At 43.3% G+C, this 6,988-nt stretch overlaps 1 long non-coding RNA gene across 1 annotated transcript; it reads right to left on the bottom strand.

Moving 5' to 3' along the window:
- Positions 1-305: 305 nt before the first annotated feature.
- LOC148649884 (uncharacterized) lies at positions 306-6,314 on the bottom strand. The gene is made up of 3 exons (XR_015925960.1): positions 4,235-6,314; positions 3,366-3,464; positions 306-1,137 (listed from the first exon to the last, which is right to left on the bottom strand). It is a non-coding gene; the product is annotated as an uncharacterized LOC148649884 (long non-coding RNA).
- Between the last annotated feature and the right edge of the window lie 674 nt (positions 6,315-6,988).

The raw sequence follows: 6,988 nt of genomic DNA, 5'->3' as shown, positions 1-6,988 counted from the left end.
CCTGTGGTCATTAAAAATTTGCCATTGGCCCTTACCAATCATGGCTTCCTAATAATTCCCATCCATGAATCAGCTTCATCACTCTGTTCTCCTCCCCACTGAGAGCTGGTGTGGGGTAAGCATTCTGGCCCACTATGGCTGCCATCACATCACAGATGGGGCTGCACATTGGCGGTGGTGGAGGGGAGTCCCCATTACCTGTAAAGCATTTTGAGTGAAGTGTCCAGAAAAGTGCTAAATAACTGTAAGGAATTATTATTATATCATGTCAGTCAGATAATATGTCAGTGCACCAGGTACACATTTTCTTTATTATAACTTTGTGAATGTGTTGCAGTTTCTTTTGATACTCAGCGTATTAGTAGCACTACTGTAATACGCTCTAATTAGTACTCTGTTAATACTCTAATTAATACTCTAAGCCAATGTCATCAATATACTCCATATACTCCTCCATATGTCTATCACATTTACAAGTGATGCTGAAGTTGTAAATTCAGAACTGAGAAGAGAAGACTGTTTGATTGTTACTGGTGGTTATGATAATAATGCTAAACTCTGTAAAAAGGGTTTGTATGTATTTTCCAAACACCTGCAAAGGCACATACAGGAAAATCGCACATTTCCTCTGGAATGAGGGATGAATTGGTAACAAAATCATAAAAAAGAACAAAAATACTGCAGTTGGTAGGAGAGTGATTGCTGTGGTTTGCGGGTGGAGAACAGTCTACAAGACCAAGACAAATGTTTAGAGAGAGAGAGGGCAGAGAAGACGCTTCTTTTTACAGAAGGGTTGCAGAGCACACTGCGGCGTCATGTTCTGAATGCTGACTCACTGGGATGAACAGACAAGGCCTTGCTGAGCAATCGTGGATCAGGTTACTAATAATCCTGAATGCATGATGGGCCAAAGAGACTCCTTCCATCTTTTCACCACAATTGCATTCTCTTCTTTCCTTTTCTGAGAATGTTTCATTCCATAGTTCTCCCTGCTATCACCATTTATCACGGCAGTTGCCAAGCCAGCTTGCTCACAATGCCTTTTATTATCGAAGAGAACCCCCCCTCGGTTCTGCTCCTTTGTGTCGTGCTTCAGCTCTGTTGTCGGCCGGCTTGCATTAAGGCCAACATGCTGGCCTAAAAAAAAGAGGCAGAGGAGAGAAAAGAGACCATTTAGGCAACATTTACAGTCGTTCTTTGTCCTGTTGTGTATACACAACTCACATGACTCATTCGCTTTCCTCCCTTCCTCCCACCTGAGAGACTTTCTCCCAGCCACCAATCAGCAGGGACAAGAGCCTGGGTTTCAGGTTGCAGCGGTTAGTCAGAACAGGGCCACTCTGAGGCTTTCCAGTAAAGGTTAGTGGGGCAGAGAATTTTCCCGGCAGAACTGTCCTGGATTTATTCAAGCTGTTGACACGGCCTCAGAGAGAACTACACCACCCACCGAGCTTGTAGTGAGACGAAATGTGGATGTTAGTCAACATTACTACTGGTATAGCAGTGACCAGGTGCTTCTTTGCTTTTTTTTTGTTTGGAGTATGTATGTAACTACTTATAAAGCCAAGGATCAACAGTTGACAATTGCCATTAAGGTTCTGTAATCTTACAATAATTGTGCACTAATAAAAGGAATGAGAATAATTTCACGTTAATATATTTGTATGTAGAATGATATTTTGAACTCTTCATTTTGCAGTCCCTTTCTTCTCTAGTTTTCTAACTATTCCACTGAATTACCATGCATGAGGATGGGAGATTGCATCACGTGTTCTCTTAGTAAGATCCAGGGAATGTTTGACACTATCCATATTTTTTTCATTCACTCTGGAAATCAGCCAAGAGCCTGCATTCTTTTCCAACCGCCCGTTTAATAAAGTCATCCCATAACTCACAGAATGATTTCCGTGGCATACTGGCGCAAGAATTCACTGTCAGTTAATTATTGCAGGGGAGTTGCACAGAAGGGACGGACTTTACAAATCTGTATGCTACATTCCGAGATTCTTCTGTGTTTTTTTAATTTAAATTCTCTCTCCACACAGTTAACATGGGTGCTTTGTCTAATACTGAGTTTTAAGCACAGGACAGTGTCTTGTGGAACAGTAATAAATAAGATTCCTCTAACGTGACAGAAGTGCTGCTCAAGTTTTCCACTCCTCTGTGCAACCTGTACTTTTTTATTTCCAAAATGTAATACATCTTAAAGTCCCAAACTTCCACTAGGAAAACAGAAGAAAATCCAGACTGTATGCCCTTGTAGGGTTAATTCATGGCCTACAGAGCATACCAGACAGATCATTGAAAAGAACTGTGTCGGACAACAGGAAATACAGTGGAATTGATTCAGGTACTAAAAATCCTAAAAGTCAAGCAAGGGAACTGCTGCATAGTCATTTGTGAATCAGACAAGCAGAAGTTAAGTGGACGGGCATTTGGGACTGTAATCAGAAGGTAGGCCTTTACAGAAAGGGTGGTGGGTGCCTTTAACAAGCTGCCCAGCCATGCTGTTCCAACAGATTCCCCGGGATTCATCAAGAAAACGGACAGGATCTTCAGATCAACAAGCGACAAGCAATCAAAACAAGCAAGATGGGATTTTCTCCCCTGTCCTAAACACAGTTCCCACATCAGTTAAGACAGCCCCAGTCCTCCAATTTCATCTCTGTAATGTGGACATTTCAAATTGTCAACATTGTTTCAGATGTAGCTGTATAAACCGAGTAAATTGCTCAGCTTGTATGAAAACCAATAGACGATGAGGTGAGCAGGACTTGGACTGGGGATTCCTGTATTAGGAAGAGGATACAGCCTCTCACCAACAGAAAGATGAGATCTTTCTCATCTTTCTGTTGGTGAGAAAGATGAGGTGTTAGTGGGGCCAGCTGGGGGCGCTCACCCTGTGGTCCATGTGGGTCCTAATGCCCCAGTATAGTGACGGGGACACTATACTGTAAACAGGGGCCGTCCTTCGGATGAGACGTAAAACCAAGGTCCTGACTCTCTGTGGTCATTAAAAATCCCAGGGCGTCTCTCGTAAAGATTAGGGGTGTAACCCCGGCATCCTGGCCAAATTTCCCATTGGCCCTTACAAATCATGGCCTCCTAATAATCCCCATCTATGAATTGGTTTCATTACTCTGCTCTCCTCCCCACCGATAGCTGGTGTGTGGTGAGCGTTCTGGTGCACTATGGCTGCCGTCGCATCATCCAGGTGGATGCTGCACATTGGTGGTGGTGGAGGGGAGTCCCCATTACCTGTAAAAGCGCTTTGAGTGGAGTGTCCAGAAAAGCGCTTTATAAATGTAAGCAATTATTATTATTATTATTTTTATTATTATTATTATTATCTGGTAACATGTTACCTGTTTATGATTGGCAGTCCAGTTGGGCATTTCATTTCATCCAGCAGTCATTTCTGTGGCTTCAACCACTAGGAAAGACATCAAATGTACCCAATGTTTCTAGAACACAAGAATGATGGCATCCTACTGATAGATTTACCATTAATTAAACATTCTGTCCTACTGTGTCTTAAAGCACAACCAGGTTTTAAAGGCCAGTAACACGTTCACTTTAACCACTTAATTGATTAGGTAATGCAAGTCATTTGAAATAAATGCAGGGTCTCCCAGCCTGAAGCCTTCAAGTGAACTCATAATGAGTTTTCTTGTTAATAAGAAAGGATGGCTTTGAAGGACTTGTGTTTTATGTGAAAATGAGCAATGTGTTAAGTTCGACATCTTTTTCCCCATTTTATTGTTTGCAGAGTGGCTAACAGACACAAGTATCCTGGAGGGCTGTGTCAGCTCTTGTTACACAGCAATGTCTTGCAAGCCCTGATAACTCAACGATAAAAGGTAACTCTCCACAATCAGAGATGTCCTCTTTCTTCTCCATCAGAGTGGTTCAGCCCTGGACAAACGTGTCAAAAGAATCCCCAAATAATCAGCACCATAAAAAACTTGCAAAGTCTGTTAAACATGTCCATGTTACTATTAGAAACGGACAGTTAAGGAATGACAATGCATAAGCTGTCCAGGACCCTCCTAAATTAGAAGATAACAGAAGAAGCAGCTAAAAGAGAAGACCTCCGGTCCATTCACATGCTGGTCTTTGGTAAAAACCAGATACTCAGTTGTATCACGTTATAACTTTCCAGCTGATCAAACACTGGAAGAGAAGCTTCTGCTTCACTCCTACAATTGCATTCAGTGGAAGGATTGATTGTCACCTGGAGCGCGTTGCTTGCTAGGATAGGCTCCGGCTTCCCTGCGACCCTGTATTGGACAAAGCGGTTAAAAATCTCTGTACCCCAGAACAATTTATTAACTCTGATCAATGTTTCAGTAAACACCAGCTGTCATCAGGTTCTGATCTGGCGAAACACAAAATAGGTGACTCATTGCGACGTCTTTGTATACAGGCAGACTTTTTGACGTCACTGAACAAAGGGGGAAAAACAATCCTGAATGATTTTGGACAAACAAGTCTCTTGTAGTTGCTCCTGCTATGGTATTGCGCCAGGATACCAGACTGGCACCCTGTTTGTGTACACAGCCCGCATTGTGAAGAGTGTTTCTACTTTCAGGGGATTCAAGAAATAAAAAAAACGTCATAACTGCTTAGACTCCCAAGGACAAAACAGGCTTGCAAAAAAATCACTTCCTGCCGATTTGATCAAACAAATAAATTTGTTTTACTCTGAGGTGTTACAGTTCTTGGTCATAAGCATTAAAAAAACAGTGGTGTTACAGGTTGCTCCTTTGGAGAGCTGTCGAGATAACGTTTGCTGCAAAATAAATTAAAACATCTGTTGCCTTCTCCCACAAACCTGTGGGGTACTGCCGAAGTCACATGCCTGCGATACGAACGCACTATTTCCACATTCACAATTCTTAAATGCGGGCTCCTCACCAAAGGGAAGTGTTTGTCTTTGCGTGTTTGATTCCTGTGCCAAGGACATGCACATATTCTACAGCAGAAACGCTCAGAGTTTGGGTGGTGCTGCCAAATGAGACAGTTCGGAGTTTTTTTTTATTTGGCAAAGCTACTTATTAAACATAATTGTGCTCCACACCCTGGGTGCGAACTCAGACTCCTTCCTTCCCTGCTAAAAACAAACGGCGGGAAGACCGTATGTTCGCTGCAGATATTCCTGTTCCTAGTGCCAGTCAGGACTCTTTTCTCTCCTTCGTTGCGCCTGTCTTTCCAGAAGTGTCTGACATGCCTCGGCTCGTCTTCAAGCCTGGCTGCGCGTCTCTTGCGCTTCGATGACGATTGAATCCCCAAAGACGGGAAAAGATCAAGGACAGGAAATTAAAATACAGGCTGCAAATGCTTTGAGTGTGTGACTTTTTTCCCCCCAAAATCACCTTTGTGGGATGAAGATGAAAACCAGTGTGCGGACGACTGCGCCCTAGCTGCATACGAACTCCAGGCTCCAGTGGTTACGGACACTTTCGTCCTCCTGACTCCATCAGCTAGTGTTGTAAAAACTGGTTTGCAACCTCTCCGGGCGCACCTAAACTGTATCCAAGGAGCAACGGCTCGACAGCTGGTCCCAGTTTTAGGCGTCAATTTAAAGAAGCCTCTTTTCCCCACTTAGGGTCTGCATTAAGAGTGTTCTTCCTCTTTTGTGCACAAACAGCTGTGCGTTTGTGGGGGGAGGAATCTTAATAAGCAGTACATTCCTGTGTTGCTTCCCACCAGCAACCAAATAAAAAAATAACTGCACACAGAAACACAACTTTAGCAACTTTGAACAAAGCTTAGAATCTTTGGCACACAATTGATAAAGCCTAAGCAACAAAGCCCCTTTGTATTACTATGGAAGTAGTAATGAAGACCACTTGCTGAGGGTTTGAATTTCCAACACAGTCTAGATTTGGCAAAGAAAACTTTCAGGTTCTGGTAATAAAACACATTCAATACTGGACACGATCATCAACAGGTGGGGCTAAGACTGCTTCCCAGTCAAAACAGGAGGGACTGTTTTCTATGGATTTGAACTATCAGGATTCCACACAGTGTGACATCAGTTTCCAGGGAAAAGCTTTAGTCATGCTCCTTTTGCAGGACAACTGACAAACCTTTTGGCTTTAACACTGCCGAACACCGAAAGAAAGAACTTTCCAGAAAGAGCTGCCTGTTCAGGTACATATTCTAAATCCCTTTAGGGGGCCTTTCTTGAAGAGATCTGAAAGCAGTTCTAGCCGTGTCAAATGGCGGAAAAATAAAGAACTGGACAAGCAGGTTACCCAATACCCTATACGACACTTTGGTCGTAAGGTGCTTTACAGAGTCCCAGTTCCACAAAGCACCTTAAAATCCAGAACTAAACGGACAATATCCAGGGCATAACAAAACAGGTGTATCCGACAGCTAGGTCCACAGAAAGAGATCTTTATGCTGTTCTGACGTAGTCTAGTTTAAGACCTCGCAGAACCGCTGTATTTCCACTGGTAATGTCTCAGGAACCTCCTCTAACTTGGAGCACATGATGTGGCCCAGTAGGACAGCAACAAGAGGCAATAACATTGGAAACTGCAGAACGGAAGCCAAACCTCCATCCCAAAAAGCAGACATTTCTCTCGAAGAAATGAAAGAGGTGGACTCTCATTGATGAAAGGGATAAAATTCAACTCTACCACCTTACTGAAGCCTTTCAGCTACTCTTTATTGGAAAAAAAAGCTCAATATCTTGTCAACTCCATCCTGCAAATAAACCAACGGTACGAATACTTTCGCTTAGTGCCGTTGTTATCCAAAGCAGCCTACCGAGGCCGAGGGCGTTTTGTTTGACAAACGGCTGCTCCAGGGAATCACCAGCATGGGGATCTCCGGTTGACGTCTCATCCAGAGGGTCAGTAACCAGTTCAGAAAGCTAGCCCAGTGCACTCAAAGCCTTCAGAACCACATCTTCATTCTTACCACTGGACCCATCTTCTCGTGTTCCGACTGCTGTCAGGGCTTCGAAAAGCCGTGA

Source organism: Lepisosteus platostomus, chromosome 13 (assembly GCF_059453375.1).
Source record: "Lepisosteus platostomus isolate fLepPlt1 chromosome 13, fLepPlt1.hap1, whole genome shotgun sequence".
In the NCBI taxonomy this organism is placed as follows: Eukaryota; Metazoa; Chordata; class Actinopteri; order Semionotiformes; family Lepisosteidae; genus Lepisosteus; species Lepisosteus platostomus.
This window is presented reverse-complemented; position numbering and strand designations above follow the sequence as displayed.